Source organism: Lotus japonicus, chromosome 4, assembly GCF_012489685.1.
Source record: "Lotus japonicus ecotype B-129 chromosome 4, LjGifu_v1.2".
NCBI classification, from domain to species: Eukaryota; Viridiplantae; Streptophyta; class Magnoliopsida; order Fabales; family Fabaceae; genus Lotus; species Lotus japonicus.
In genome coordinates, this window is record NC_080044.1 from 72,019,585 (window position 1) to 72,037,481 (window position 17,897).

Consider the following 17,897-nt stretch of genomic DNA (forward strand, 5'->3'; position numbering starts at 1 on the left):
CACGCTCATTGCACATGTATCCAAAAGAGACGGTGTATGTGTATCCAACTAATGTCATACAAACCATCTATACTTGTTGGTTTTGTACGTGCTATTAATCAAAACAACAGTAGGGAATTGGTTAAACAACTGGATAGAAACTGGATGTGCCAAGGATAGAGAGCGAACCACAGTTGAACCTTCTTCAGATCTGGACTAGTACGTGTACTTGTCTTCCTCCAACAACCTCATCAAGTGTTGAATCTTTGTTAAAACTCTCTTCTTGGCCTTAATGTACGACATCCGCTCATTTTACACTTGCCTGATGGTAATCAAATTTTGAGGGTTGGCATTCTTCGGTGCCAGCAACATGTTACCTGGCTTGACTTTGTTGTCAATCATTTCACCCACTATGGCCTTTTCTTGACTTGAAAGGCGACCAACAAAAGCATGGCTAAGAAACGTCTCAGATGGCTCATGGTTGTGGTATCCACGTACTACAGTCAACCTCCACAAACCATCTTTTGATGTGTGTCTCGCCTAGGGATGGCAATGGGTAGGGTCTGGGTAGGGTACTATAGTACTCATCCCCATACCCGCGTTTTAAAAAATTATCCGTACCCGTCCCCATACCCGCGTGGGTAGCAACTTGAATGCCCGTCCCCGTACCCTCTGGGTACCTATATGCCCGTACCCGTGCCCATTACCCGCAATTTAGCTAACCAAAATATATTTTTCACTATTTTTGTTAATAGAAAACAAAAAATACAACTAACTTTTTAAATAAATAACACTAATATAAATACAAAAGATTATCTACGTAACAAATAAAATCATTCAAGTAAGAATATATTTTTTTAGAATGAATAAGCAAGAAATATATAACTTAATTTTTAATTTTGAATTTATAATATAGTCCTAAAGTTGTAGGTTATTAACTTACTAATTTTAAAAATAAGTGGGAGTAAATTAGCAATGATTATGATTACTTTAAATAGTCACTTATTTCTTAAAATAATTAAGTTTGAAAGCTATAGGTTAAGTTGATTTGTTCATATAATACTAAAAAAAAAAAAAAAAAAAATTAATAATAATAATAATAATAATAATAATAATAATAATATAGTACCCAACCCGCCCCATACCCATTACTTTTTGTGGGTAATTACCCATACCCAACCCCATACCCATCTAGCGGGTTTTTACCCTACCCATAATGGGTATTTTTTGCGGGTACCCTATGGGTCCAAGACCTATTGCCATCCCTCTCGCCTTGAACCTGAATGGACAATCACACTTTTTGGTTTATTTGTCCTTCCGCTTCAATTGAGGCTTGTACGGAACATACTTGCCACCCCGCTCACACCCCAATATCAGCAACTGCCTACTTTTACTCCTAGTTCCCTTGCTCTCGCAATCAGACCTTTTTATAATAATCACAAAGCGTAATTGCTTTCCTACATGGTGAACCCAATCCAGAACTTCATCCCGATTTGCAAAAACCTACACACATTCAAACATATAGATATCAGATTTAAATCTGGTACATTTCTCAATTACTGATGAGTGAAAGTAAACAAACACAAACCTACCTTATTTGTGGTAAAGTTCCGAGTGTAGCACACGACAATTGGCACATTTGGCGAAACTTCTACATTGGCTAGTTGTCTTTCTTCCTCCCTTTGTTCAGGCGTGTTCACTTCATATGATTTAGGGAGACTCATTCTATAATGAGTAAGAAAAAAGCAAACAAATAGTAAGTAAATCCAAATGCAAAATGTTTACAACATCTGTTACAGACCAGACCTGCAATTTATCGCACTTTCAAGGTGTGAAGACAATATCGCACATTATCGTTGCACTTTCAAAGTGCGACGTTGACACACTTAATGAGTACGTAAATAACGCATTTTACTGAGTGCAATTATAACACACTTAAAGAGTAGGAGAAAATCCAGATAGCGAAATTCTAGTACAATATCTAACAATAGGGAATGGAGGAGACCGGTGACGACGACGACAGAGAAGCCTTCGACGGTGCACGGAAACAATGGCGTTGGCGGTGGGGGTGGCCGGCAGCAGAAGTTGGGGGATGTTGAGGGAGGAAGTTTCTATTATGGGTATGGAATTTGAAGAAGGAAAAGAGAGAGAGAACGTTTGAGGATGGGGTGGGGGGGAAGAGGTTTAGAGAAGAAAGAGGAGAGAGAATGTGAGGATGGGGGAGGGGGTTATTTTCAATTTTTTCATTAAGGGTATTTCTGACATTTCGCCCATTATAGCGGGATATAAATAGATGTGAGGGGTCCGAGTAACAACTCCATTATTTCTTTCATGTAGCATACTATAATTGATTGTCTTGCATTATCAGTGTACTGCCATTAAACTCTTTTTATGGAGTAAAGGGTCATTTTGGTCTCTGAATATGTTCACTTATGACGGTCCATTCCTCATACTTTAGAAATGGTCATTTTTTGTCCCTGAATGTGCTATCATCGGTCAAGTTGGTTATTTGATGTGTTTTCCGTTGGTCCCTCTAACAGTAAAGTCCAAATGACAAGTGTTTTTCCACGCAAGCGTCCTACGTGGCACCTTCTCTTTTTCCCTCCTAAAAAACAATGTCAAACTCGTCCCTGACTTATGCTTCTTCTTCCTCGTGTCTTCTTCATCATCACTGTGTTCATCTTCTTCATCCTTCATCTTCTTTTTCTTATTAATCCCATATTTTCTTATTCTTCATCCGTTCATCTTCATTTTCATTTTCTTCATAAAACCCATATTTTCTTTATCATCATCTTCATAAAAAATCTCACATCGAAAACTCATATCAAGAAGAAAAACCCATAAATCCACAAAAATCAACCACCCACAACCCATGGTAATCATCAGATCCAGAATACATAAAACACAACAAATGACATTTTAATCAAACACATTGCTTGACACAAAAAAATTGATATATATTGCATATACCCCATATACCCGACACCCAATACAAAAAATAAAAAATTGCAGCAATCAAAAAGACAAATGTATTTTTTTTATTGAACCCAACACAAGATAATAACCATTACAAACAAAAATGTGCAGCAAACAAATTGTCCATGAATGCTTACAGGGATAATGAGACAATTAAAATAATCTAGCTCAATAGCACACCAATTCAAGACAGCAGGTCTGTTGCAGTAAACAACGACGATCAAAACGACCGAGCCCCGGTTGGACGATCACCTTTTTTACCGACCTCCTTGGACGCGCCGGGCACCCCAGACCCTATCACCCTGGGGACGAACGAATTGAGTGAGAGGTCTGGTCTCCATCTCCAGCTCTACGTCACCAACCTTGGGCCCCACTCACTGTGGCGTGTGGGACAGCCCTAGATCTAGCTACTAGATTTTAGGAAAAACCCCTGGCCCTCAGATCTCTGAACACAGCAGAGGTTGCAGGAAGATCCAACGGTGAGGGAGCCCCTAGTAACATAGGTTCTCACGACCACTCATGGAGCAGGGTCATTTTTCATAAGCCCACGCACTCTGAATATTCCTTAAGGCCTTGAACTAACTTTAGCATCGAAGTCCCTGCAGATCTCCCCTCCCGGGCGCACCAAGACTTCCGACCCAACTAGCACCGTACGATTCTCGACGCCCTACACCCTCCTAGCTCACCAGACCCTTTGTCCTCAGATCCTGTTAGTCTTCTCAACACCTACCCCTTCCTGGGTAGCTTTGGTCGGTTTCCCTGATCAAAATCTATGTGTATCGCCCTTCAATAACACCTGAGCCAAGCTCCAATGGGCTTTACCATGCAATACTGGTTATCTGCATCTAACAATCACCCGACAAGAAAATCTGTGGCTCCTTCTCCCACTCATAGAACGAGAATATGAATTTTTGTGCCAAAGATTTAAGCCAAATCCAAGATCTTAATTTGACACACCCTGAAAAAAGCTAGGAGAGAATCAAAAACCCAAATCCCCCAAACAATACATGAAAACTAAAATTTGACACACCCTGAACCTAATTATCATTTCATTTTTTTCTGGTCATCAGATAGAAATTTGGGACCTTGAATGATTGTCCTTGCTTGATATGCTTCTTAACCTATAAAGAGGAAGTTGAAAAGCATTGGAGCCCGACAACATCATGCGAATATACACCATGACAGACCTAATGGTGAAAATTAATGAAGATTTTGAGATCAATAATGGAATTGAAAACAAAGACACTTCATCAAAAGCTATGAAGTAGTGTGTTAATTTGCCATCTCTCACCAGATTTTTACCCTCAACAATGAAACGATTCAGAGAGCGAATGACACGCTTAATAACCCCAGTCTCGCTCTTATATTTTCCTCTTATAATCATAACATGTCACAAATGAACATATGTAGGAGATTGCAATTATAAAATAAAAGTGAAAGCAAGAAAGAGCATGAAAAAAAAGGGTTTGCACCAAATTTAGAAATAACATTTGATGTAAAAGCAAACAAATTTTTATTTTCAAATTTCATGAATAATACCTTGGTTCCTTGAGTACGAGTGACAAGATTTTTGCCGACATTCTTGACTTGGAAAATGGAAGGGGCCTTGATATCATACCAGTCCTTCTTAGCAAAGGGATCAACGCTGCGAATTGAGAGAAGGAGAAACAGAGGATTGGATAACAGAAAATAACTGAAAGTTAGGAATTGAATAAGAGCACCGACGCCTTCTTCTTGCCCCCCTCTGACAATTTTCTAATGCCTAATGAGTTTTTCTGCTGCTTTCCAACCAATTTAAGGATAGCCCTGAACCGTCTCTGCAACTTTGCTTCTTCTTCAACCAACCTCTGTTCATTTCAAAACCATGCAAAAATCGCCAGATCCAAGACTCATTGGATGTAAAGATGCATTGTTGACCCAAAAGATGCAAACTTTGGAGGCAAGGGTCGTGATCTGGTCCTGATCTATGCGGTGTATGTCATAGTTGTGCGGATCTGAGTTGAAGCAAGTTTGGAGGAAGGAGGAGAAAAGAGGATGAACACAAGGTGAAAGGAGAGCAATGAAACAGAGGGTGAAGGAGAACATGAGAGGCAAGGGGCGTGATTGAAATGAAGAAGAAGATAATGAATTGATGGTGATGAAGTCTGGAGAAGAAGATGATGAAGATGAACATGATGGTGATGAAGAAGAGAGAGAGAGAGAGAGAGAGAGAGAGAGAGAGAGAGAGAGAGTGGAAGCTTGAGCGACTATTTTGGTACCAATGAGGACGAGTTTGACATTGTTTTTTGGGAGGAAAAATGAAAATGTGCCACGTAGGATGCTTGCGTGGAAAAAAACTTGTCATTTGGACTTCTCCGTTAGAGGGACTAACAGAAAACACAACCAAGCACCAACTTGACCGACGATACCACATTCAGGCACAAAAAAAAGACTATTTCCAAAGTATGAGGACTTGATCGTCATAACTGAACAGTACACATCCAAGGCCCAAAATGATCCTTTACTCAAACCCTTACCATTAGACATGCACACCATGTTTAATAATTAATCAAATCAGAAAGAATGAAAAAGTGATCTATGTATAGATTATCCTCTCTTTTCAACATTAGTATACTAATATTCCATTGTAGAATTTATTGGATTTTCATGTTTGTATGAGGAGTAAAATGAGATAGGCTTAATTGCAACTTTAGTCCCTGACATTTACAAAAGCCACGATTTTGGTCCCTCACCTAATTTAATTACAAAAATTGTCCCTCACCTAACACTTCGTGAACAACGTTGGTCCAACCGTCAATTTTTTAACGGAAGAAGCTTACGTGGTGTCTGAAAGCTTATGTGGAAGTGCCACTGGAGAGAGAGGGAGGCACATGAGAGTCACGTGACTCTCCTCCTTTTAACCCATCTTCCCCAAATCTGAAACCCTAGGGATCCATTCATCTTCATCTTTTCTAAAATGAAAATCCCTAAATCACATTTGAAACTAGATTCAAGTTGCTACCTCCTATACCCAATCCAGATCCGGAAATGAAAAACCCTGATGAAACCAGCGGTGGTGGAGCAGGAAGAAATTGATTTTGATGGAGATTTTGTTGTCGGTTCTGTGCGGTGGTGCAAGGGAAGCGGGATTTGCGCGATGGTCCATGGTGTTTGAGGATTTTGATGGTTGATTTTGAACTGATCTCTCTTTCATCTTTTCCTCTTCTGGTTGAGACTCGAGGTACAGTGCAGGACCAAGAATGTTTTTGATTTCTTGTGCTTCTTCTTCTCTGGCTCCATTCTTGAAACAATGTTCCGAGATGGTGGCTTTATGAGGAGGTGGAGGAAAGGGAGGGTGGAGATAGTCGATGGGTGGGGATGGGGTTGGGGCTTGTGGCTTCAGATATGTAGAGGGTTAGGTTTGAAGATAATGGCGGTGAAGGTCTTCTTGTCCCTGCATCAGAATCGATTTTTCCTCTCCTCTCGGCTGTTTTTTTATCTCATAGTGAAGCTTTGCTGTTGGGAGGCCTAGTTGTTGGAACGCTGGGATTGAGGTTGTGTGCTATTCCTCTGCGTTTTTTTGTTGTTTTTTCTTCTGAGATGTAGAGGCATGTGCCTCCCTCTCTCCAGTGGCACTTCCACCTAAGTTTTCAAACGCCACATAAGCTTCTTCCGTTAAAAAATTGACGGTCGGACCAACTTTGTTCACAGAGTGTTAGGTGAGGGACGATTTTTGTAATTAAATTAGGTGAGGGACCAAAATCGTGGCTTTTATAATGTCAGGGACCAAAGTTGCAATTAAGCCAATGAGATAATACTCAACTTAGTTGTTGAACGATTATGGCTGATCACTTTTAACCTCCTATTATAGAAATAGATAAAATAGTTTTTGAAAGTTGAATACATATTTCAATTTGCTTTTTAAGGTATTGAAATTGGTCATTCTTTTTCACCTTTCAATGATTAAGTTCATCGTGATTTCCATATTTCAATTACTAAATTGATTTTATTTCGTTTAGGGATTATTTGGTTATTTTCTTAGTATGGGCGAAAAGACAATCCTATATCTTTCATAGACTAATGAAAGCAACTATTCACTCTCATAAAAATATTTTATTGTTGTTAACGTGTTTGGTTCCAAAGCATGATAACTCACTTTGTAGCTTTTTGTAAAAGGGATTATGAGACTTCAAACCGCTAGAATGAATACGATTTGGAATTGAAATTTTTGTTATGTTTATTTAAAATGAATTTTTAGAATTTGAGTAAGGTCTAACTCTACCTTAAGAGCTAACTTAGCAGTGAATTGCTCTACATTTTATAAACGCATATTTAATCATATTTATAGTTAATGTGAGACATTGGCATAAATTAAACAAACCATGGGCGGAGAAAAGTATTGCAATTTATGTACCATTTTTTGGTGGGAAAACAACCCACTTTGAAAAGCTTTCTAGCCATAACAATAATTATGTCAATTAATATCTTACATTACATAAGGACACTGAATAGAAAGAAACAAGTATCTAGTTGCACTTGTTTGCTGGCCCCTCTTGGTCTATATCCTTATTTTGTTAATCGAGAATATGAGATGGCTCCACAAGGTTCAGCCAAATTTTACTAAAGTTAAACCAAACTCATGCCAGCATTAGAAGAATGACTGAGAGTGTGTAGGAGTAGCATTCAATTCAGTCTTGGATACTCAACTCTCCAAGCCAATATATGAAGAGAAGAATGATATTGACAGCTTGGTACCACACCAACAACCCTAGTTTGGCAAATTGGAGTAACTATGATGTTTAGCCTTATTGAGTAAAATGGGATGTGAGTAAAATGGGATGTGAATGTGCTCCAGCTAAATTCTGATGCATTTCAAATACGATCTTTTGTCTCTTTTTCCCTTTCTTTTTTGTTGTGCATGAGGTACTATAATTTGCCTAGAAACCCATTCATTAATAGGAGGGTGCCCCACTCAAATTGAAATCACCATCAACTAATTAAATGGAGAGAAATTACAAGAAGTTGAGTAGAGATTAAAAAAGATGAAACTGTTGGACAATTCAGAAAGAATAAGTAAAGATAATGAGTGCAAATTAACGGTTAAGATTATTAAAAGAAAAGTTGAAAAGAAACTTAATGTAAGAGTAGAAACGCTGAGGTGAGAAGTGAGAACTCAAGTAGTAAAAGATAAAATTATGTTACGAAAACATTATACGAATATACAGTTTTGACCGAGATACAATTGAAAAAACCTGTTATAAAAATTAGCATCGGTTAAAAATATTGTTTGGGCTAGTTAAAACTTAAAAATAGCTCAAATTTTGATTATAAACAAGTTAATCAGTAGCTAGTTTTTTTTTTTTGGTAAGTAGCTAGTTTTTCTATATCTTACTCCTGGAGTAAATGAAGCTCTCCTCTATCTAAATACTCATTAAATAAATTATCTATTTAAAAATTGAGGGCGTAACTTACTGCATAATCTATATACTTTAGAAAAGAGGAAGGTTGTGAGCCCCACGTCCATGACTTGACACTCCAAGACCCACTCTCCACCACCCCCCCTCTTTACATGACAAGTGTCACCTCCTAATTATTTTGGACCTCAATTGTAAAAGCCCAATTACGTATTTCAGTTTTTAGCCCATTAATCAAAGAATGGGGTTTTTCATTTTATGGTTTAATGACTCTTAATTAATTTGTTTCCAAGCTTCTGATGCAAAAACAATAAAAACGTAATAATTTTCACATGTGCGTTTTAAATCAAATTGAATGCAAATTCTGTAAATGCATTGACCAAAACTTAATCAAAATAATAATTAAATGGTGTTGATTTGAACTATTCATTAGGCGGTGTAAAAGTGATATATAGTAGTAGAAATTGAAGGAATATTGAGTAAATCAGTAAATGCATTGACCAATCTAAGAATTTGCAAATGACATTGAAATCATTCCTTATTTACAACTTCTGTCAATTCAGCGTTTAAAAAATGGTGGAATTAATTTAGGTTGCTATATTTCCTTCAAACTTTTACACCGCCTACTACTATAATAATTAAATGCTTTTCATTTTATGTTATATAATTGAAGGCATTGACCAAATCATATTTATTGTTTTACGGCCATTGATTCTAGATGTCGCATCCACGTTATTTGAATTGACGCAAAGCTGGTATTTACCTTAACTAGCTCATCAAAATTAAATTCCATTAAAGGACCATGCTATTATGAATCAGAACAAGTCAATAATGAATCTACCCAAAATGATTTAAAAACAAAGTCAAGACTGATTTTGAATTTCTCCGTGCGTTGATTCAGGCCGCAGGAAATATGGTTGTCGACGGTCATTATTCTTTTTTTCTTCCATTTTTAGAATTGAGTAACCCTAATTCTCAATTTCCTATAAAATTGAGAATTATTTCCTTTATTTTATTTTTTAAATCTAATGCTATAAAATACTATCAGATATTAATTGTTTTTTATTCTGAATGAGTATCAAATCAACCAATATCTTGAACGATATGAACTGAGTCAAACATATTTTCACACAATAATTACATTAAGGAATTAATTTTTTGTATAATTATGATGATCATTGAGCATTAATTTTTTTTAAATAAATATTGCATGTACAGAACTTAAATGATGAATTTAAATTAAATAAGGAATTCACCCTAAATATGGAAATTAGGGTAATAAGAAACGATTGGAAAATATTTCTCTATTTTAATAAAGAGATTTGCCATTAATTTACGGTGTTTTTAATATTTTATTAAAAATTAGAGTAAACCATTGGTAGTGTTATGTATGGACACTTTGATCAAGCTGCCCACACTGCTCTTAGAAAATATCAGTTTTCTCAAGCTAGACTATATAGAAGGTTGAAATTACAGCAGATGAGATCCGGTATATTGTCAAAGAATGAAATTGTGATGAGTCAAATGGTAGAAGCAGGTCAAACCTTTTCTAGCACCAATAATGTCTTACCGGAAAATTCAATAACTGATGTTGGAACACTTAGCAGCGATGAAGATGTTTCAGGTTATTTTAATTTTCTATTTCTTTATCATTTCATAACTTTTTTAATATCTACCATGGTTACTGTATTGGTTTCTATCTCATTACATATTAAACACTTGGCATCACGAATGTGTTTTTAAATATAGATGCAGACAACGATGTTTGTGAAGACAATGAACCATTACAAGAGCCAATTCCTGAGATCCCTGAGAATATTGTTTTGTTGCTTAAAAAGGCTGAAGATACAGGTTCATAATTTCATTTATTTTAATCTATTAAAATTTTTCATGATTTAATATAAGATCATAGTTATAATATACTAAAACCTCATTCTACACTAATTGCAGAAATACTTGACTTTGGTGATCCTACATGTATTTGTTTCTACTGTAATGCTTTAATGTGGCCTAATGAGAAAACTGGGAAAATAAAAAGCTCTGGCCAAGCTGCATTTTCATTGTGTTGTTTGAAAGGGAAAGTTACCTTGCCTTTTCTACGCAATCCTCCATCGTTACTAATGGATTTATGGACAGACAAAGATCCTAGAGCTACAAATTTTAAGGAAAATATCAGAGCATATAACAGCATGTTCGCATTTACCTCTATGGGTGGTAAGGTTCAATCTTCTATCAATGATGGAAGAGGCCCTCCACAGTTTGTTTTAAGTGGACAAAACTATCATCGAATTGGAACCTTAATTCTGCAAGTAGGGCAACCCCCAAAATTTGCTCAATTGTATATATATGATACACGAAACGAAACAACAAATCGGATGAGAGTGCTTAGGTAATCCAAAATTTTAATATTATACGTTTTGTCCTTATATATTATGCTGTCTATATATCTATGAGTAATTATTTGACGTATTTTTTAAACATAATGCAGCTCCAATGGATCTGGAAAAGGGCTTGATACTTCATTAGTCGAAGATTAAAAAAAAATGATTGACCAAAATAACGTACTTGCTAGAGTTTTTCGCAGGTTCGTGATCATCTATCTTCTGATGAAACTTCTCAGCTCTCTGTGCGTCTATTTCGAGCAAGGGGAAAGGATCCTAGAACTTACAATATGCCTACGGCTGATGAGGTCGCAGCTTTGATCGTTGGTGACTTTGATGATATGGAATTTGGTAGGGATGTTGTTGTCAAATTAAGAGATGGTTTCTTGACCAAAATCCATGAAACGCATATTGCATTCATCCCCTTGCAGTACCCTTTACTTTTTCCATATGGTGAAGATGGTTTTCGGGAAGACATTCCTATTAGTGAACTATTCAGGAATATGGGTACTTATAAAAGGCACACTGTTTCTCTAAGGCAATTCATTGCATTTCGCCTCTAGACTAGAAATAATGAGTTTGGTACAGTTTTAAATTCAAGGAGATTGTTTCAACAATTTGTGGTGGACACTTATACTATGGTTGAAGCTAATCGACTTTCTTACTTAAAGCGTAACCAAAAAACAATCAGAGCTGATTATTTAAATGGTGTAGCAGAGGCAATTGACAATGAAGAAACTGATCCCTCATCAGTTGGAAAGCGAATTATCTTACCGCCTTCTTTTACAGGTGGTCGCCGCTATATGTTTAATAACTGTCAAGATGCAATGGCTATTTGCAAAAAATTTGGTTATCCAGATTTATTTATAACGGCTACTTGCAATTTTGGATGGGGTGAGATTCAGAGGTTTGTCCGTCACAGAAATTTAAAGGCAGAAGTCAGGCCGGATATTTGTGTACGTGTTTTTAAGATGAAGCTTGACAACCTAATGTCTGATTTAAAGAAAGGAAAGATATTTGGAAAGGTTGATGCGGGTAAGTTCATTCGTTTGTTATTTCATTTGTTTTTTCAGTAATTTTTTTTCATTAATATGTTTAACTTTCATCATATCTCTTTTATGTCAGGAATGTACACGGTAGAATTTCAAAAGCGTGGGTTACCTCATGCACACATACTTTTGTGGCTTCAACCTCAACACAAAATTAAAAAAATTGAGGATATATACAAACATGTTTCTCCAGAGCTTCCTGATCCTAAAGTTTATCCAAATTTATACAAGGCAGTATCATCATACATGATGCATGGTCCATGTGGTGTTGTTGACCCTAAGTCAGTTTGCATGGTCGATGGAAAGTGTTCTAAACACTTTCCAAAAAAATTCCAGAATTGCACAACAGTTGATGATGATGGTTATCCAATTTATAAAAGAAGAAGAACTGGGATTACAATTTTGAAGAAAGTAGTTCCTCTCGATAATGGTTTTGTTGTTCCTTATAACCCAGTCTTGCTTATGCGCTATCAAGGACACATCAATGTTGAGTACTGCAATAAGTCGAATGCTATAAAATATCTTTTCAAGTACATTAACAAAGGACCTGATAGAGTCAATGTTCAGATATCCAATGGTGGTACCGGTGCTGACAACTCTGAACAACAAGATGAAATCAAGCAATATTATGATTGCAGGTAATTTTCCGAGTCACAAATATGTTTTACTATAGAAATTAATTGAGTTATTGTTTATTTATTCTTGCATTGAATGCATAAATTCCTCCAACAATTGTGCGTGAAAAAAAATTAAGTAATTGATTAAAACCATCTTAAGATGAAAACATGAAATTTTGTAAGCTAATGTAGTGGAAAAAAATGGTAAAGGATTTTTATTCCATAACTCTCTGATTTGACTTCACATTATTTATTCATGAAGAAAGAATAATAATTTATAGTCTAAGAATTGATATATACAAATTAGAGGCTTGATGTCTGGATTATAACAAGTCAGATTATTTCCACTTTATGATCATAAAATGGTTTCCACAGTTCCGGGCATAATAAGGTTTTAGCCCTTATGATCATAAAATGGCTCAATAAAGGAGTACCTTATTTAATCAGCTATCACATCCCAAAGCCTATAGTTAGCTAATTAAAGTATAGTCACAAAAGTAAGCAATAAAATTATTAGAGAAATGAAAACAGTTTATTAATTCAGATAGTTTAGAGACGAATTCCCACCAATCTTCAAAATCTTTCTTCAGGTATCCAGCAAAAATTTCATTCAATAGGTCCTAAAACTAAAGATTTCAACCATCTGAGAAGGAACTAATCACATAATAATTGGAGCCTTCTCAGTCATAGTTTGGACATCTGATGCCATTATCTTCTGTATAAAGCTTTCAACTGTACAATGAAAAATTGACACAAGTAAGATGAAAAAAATCCATTTAGTGAAGTGAGCCAGGAAAACTCTCAATAACATTAGAAGAGAAGTTTAAAACTAACATAACACAATATAAAAATTTAGCTAAAATGGAGCTACCATATAACATGAGTTTATGATTTATTCATTTGAATTTAGTTCTTTACTCCTCAAATTAATTTTGCAGGTACCTTACTCCATGTGAAGCCGCGTGGAGAACATTCAAATATGATATTCATGATAGGTGGCCTCCAATGTTGAGATTAGGATTTCATCTTCCAAACCAACAAAGTGTTTTATTCAAAGAGAATGACGATTTGGAAGTTGTGAAGGAAAACTCAACTAAAATGGGCACTCAATTCTTGGCATGGATGCATGCCAACAAGAAGTACTCGGAGGGGAGAAATCTCACATATGCAGAATTTCCTTCCAAGTTTGTGTACAACAAAAAATCAACAATATGGCTTCCTAGGAAAAGAGGCATTTCTCTTGGTCGCTTGCAATTTATTGCTCCTGGAATGGGAGAAAATTACTACATGCATGTTTTATTAAATAGGCAAAAAGGTTGTGACAGTTTTAAAAGCATAAGAACTGTAAAGGGTGTTGTTTATCCCACATTCCGCGATGCATGCGAAGCAATGGGATTACTGGAGGATGACCGAGAGTATGTTGATGCAATTTCAATTGCAAGTGAGCTTGGTTCCGGATCTCAACTAAGGAAATTATTTACCAGAATGCTGATGACAAACTTGATTTCTAGGCCACAAGAAGTTTGGAGAAAGTCTTGGACTCTTTTAAGTGATGTGATTTTATATGACAGAAGAAAATCACTCAACATTCCAGGTATTTCATCAAAATTATTTTTAAAGCCATAATTAGATTTTTTTTTTATCCCTTAAGAAGTAGTATGCATGTATTTTTTTTAACATGTATAATTCTAGAACGTTGGAATAACTTGATTTCCGTATTTGTTTAACATATTGTTGGAATAACTTGATTTAACATGTATAGTCGTTTTGTGTTTAATGTCTAGAAGATAAAACTACTACCAGATTATAAAAATAATTCTAAATTGAAATTATCAAAATATGGTGAGTGTGATTAGGAATGTAACTTAAAGTTGTGTAAATTCATTTTCTTTCTCACCATGTAAAAAAAAAATCAAAATTGAAGCATTTAAATTAATTTTCCAATTTAAATTATTTACCTTATTTCATTTAATTTCATTCAGATCTTCGTATAGAGGATGAAGAATTACAGAACTTATGTCTGATTGAGATTGAAAAAATATTGCAAGGCAATGGAAGGTCATTGAAGGAATTTCCATGTTTACCATACCCTAAATTTTCAGATATTCATAATTTTGAAAATAGATTCATTGCAGATGAGTTGAATTATAATAGGGATGAAATGGTAAAGATCCATGATGAATTGGTCGGTTCTCTTACTTCAGAGCAAGAGATTGTTTATAAGAATGTTCTGGATGCTGTTTTGTCTGATAACGGTGGATTCTTTTTTCTATATGGTTTTGGAGGAACTGGAAAAACATTTGTCTGAAATACATTATCTGCTGCTTTGCGTTCAAGGGGCCTTATCGTCTTAAATGTCGCATCTAGCGGAATTGCATCGCTATTGTTACCTGGAGGTAGAACTGCTCATTCAAGGTTTTCTATTCCTATTTCAATAAATGAGATTTCAACCTGTAATCTTCGTCACGGTTCCCCAAAAGCTGAATTATTGAAAAAAGCAAGCCTAATTATTTGGGATGAGGCACCTATGTTAAACAAACATTGCTTTGAAGCTTTAGACAGATCTCTTAATGACATTATGAAGACTCAGTTTACCCATGGTTATGACATTCCATTCGGAGGTAAAGTTGTGGTACTAGGAGGCGACTTTAGACAAATACTTCCAGTTATTTCCAAAGGAAGTCGTTCAGAAATTGTCGGTTCCGCTATCAATTCTTCATATTTGTGGAAGCATTGCAAGGTAATGAAGCTGACTATTAATATGAGATTGCAAAATTCTACATCGACTTCTTCAGCAGCAGAAATAAAAGAGTTTGCTGATTGGTTGCTTCAAGTGGGAGATGGTACAGTTAAAACGATTGATGAGGAAGAAACACTTATTGAGATTCCTCCATATCTTCTTATTGAACAGTGTAAGGAACCGTTGCTTGAATTAGATAATTTTGCATATCCAAAACTTGCACATAATTTGCAAAAAAATTCATTATTCCAAGAAAGAGCGATCCTTGCACCAACACTTGAATGTGTAGAGGAAATTAACAACTTTATGTTAGGAATGATTCCTGGTGATGAAACAGAATATTTGAGTTGTGATACTCCGTGGAAGTCAGACGAAGATTCGGGTGTCAATGCAGAATGGTTTACATCTGAATTCTTAAATGATTTCAAATGCTCTGGATTTCCAAACCATGCAATTAAACTGAAAGCTGGTGTCCCTATCATGCTCATTCGAAACATAGACCAAGCTGCAGGGTTGTGTAATGGCACTCGAATGATAGTCAATGCTTTGACTAAATATATAATTGTTGCTACTGTTTTAAATGGAAACAATATGGGTGAAACAACATTTATTCCAAGGATGAGTTTAACTCCATCTAATTCTGACATTTCATTCAAATTCCAGCGTAGACAATTCCCTGTTGCTCTATGTTTTGCAATGACTATAAATAAAAGTCAGGGGCAATCTTTATCTCATGTTGGACTGTATTTGCCAAGGCCTGTGTTTACTCACGGGCAGCTATATGTTGCACTTTCTAGAGTTAAATCTAGAAAAGGGTTGAAGATGCTTATCATAGATGACGAAGGAGTTGTATCAAACACTACACGCAACGTAGTGTATCAAGAAGTCTTTGATAATATTTGACATGTAAGTTTTTATTTATCTTATAAGTAATTTCAATTTAAATGGTAGAAATATAAAAACTGATATGGGTATTATATTTATTGTTATACAGCAAAAAAAGATATCAAGCAAGTTATTGATCATCTAATTTGAAGGTATAATGACGTTTCTATAAGGTTAGTTTACCACTTTCAAATTATACACAGTTTATATTTGTATTAGTTACTGATTATTACACTAATAATTTTTTCTTCCTTTCTAGGTTCTATAGCACAAATATGCTTGATTGACAACAAGCTCCGCTATGATGTCTTTAACATTAATCATGGATTACAAAGGCTATAGGGTTCATGTTGTTGTCATTGTTATGTTTATCTTATTTTAATTGTCATGTAATGCATTACTTAAAAATGTGTTTTTTATTACTATTCAAGTAATGACACTTTGAGGTATCTACAAACCTCATCGAATAAATATTTTTACTGTGGTCAATTCATCTACATGTTTGTGACATATGTTTTATTCCATATCTTTAATAATTACTCAAAAGAGACTAAACTAAGTTAAAAACACATTACTACTGATTTATCTTTATAATAAATTTAATCTCCGTGCAACGCACGGGGTAAAGAATACTAGTAACAAAAGATGTATGAAATCCTCAATTCTCATATGAGTATATATAACAATGCAACACTTACACCCAAATTATTTCAATATTTTCTAAATTGTTTGAATATTGTTTTATTCACACCTTATATTGAGAAGGAAAGAGTTGGAGAGAGGAGATACTGGGAAGAAAATACTGTAAAAATAAAAATGTAATAAATGATTTGATTAAAAAAATAAGAGAGTAATAAATAGAAAATTAAAGTGAAAAAGGAATTGAGGTAAATTATAATCAAATTATTTGCTTCTATTTAAGTAAACATTGATACAAGAGTTACTCCAAGATTTAATCTGGAATCAACAATTAACATTATTAGCATGTAACAGACACAAAGTACATCAAATTAGCACTACTAAAATCTACCAAATTGATTTATCATAAAATATATCAAGTTGAGTTTGGATGAAACTGTCTCTGGTTTGTTCATACAGGCAAGTCTCCAATCTTCTGTTGATCATCCATGGTCTCACTGTCACACATAGCAACCTGTTTGGTCTATGATTTACTCAAATATGTTTCCTTCTTCTACTGTTGATCCATGGTATCACAGAGCACAATCCCCATGGTCTCAGGCAACCCAAACAAAGTCAAATTGGATAGCATTATCACAATCCCAAACACCCCATAAGAAATGATGTTGTTTTTCCTCCCAGCAATATAAAAAAAGACTGAAAATGCAACCAAATGTAACTGCTTGCCTCACCAATGAGGTTGCGGTGTTTCTCACACATGTGGGAACAACTCAATAATGTAGATCAGGAACACACTGTAAGTCATGCAAGCACCAAAAAACGATACCATTGCTAGCCCCACTTTTGCACCCGGTGATTTATCACCAACAACAACACACATCACACTGCAAATCCCACCCAACAAGTAGATACATGTATAACCCAAAATAAAAATAAAAAACTAGAAAGTAAAGTATGTGAGAGAAGTTATGTAAAAATATCAGTTTATAAGTTCAAATTGGTCAAAAACATAAAAAATATTAGGTTAATGTGAATGGAAGCTGCTCAATCTAATCCTTCACAACAATTGGGTTATATGCCTCCAAATGTGCGTGTAGTTCATTGTCTCCCTCACCAATTGAAAATAGATGCACAAGAGATATGTTACAAAAGCACAATTAAACTGCCTTTAAATTTACACTAATAGAAATACAAATACAATCCTAATATATGGTGTGATTGGTTATGAAGAGATAGGA

At 35.3% G+C, this 17,897-nt stretch overlaps 1 pseudogene; it reads left to right on the forward strand.

Annotated features, from left to right (window-relative positions):
* Positions 1–11,367: 11,367 nt before the first annotated feature.
* On the forward strand, positions 11,368–16,038 carry LOC130713300 (uncharacterized; annotated as a pseudogene).
* The last annotated feature ends 1,859 nt before the right edge of the window (positions 16,039–17,897 follow it).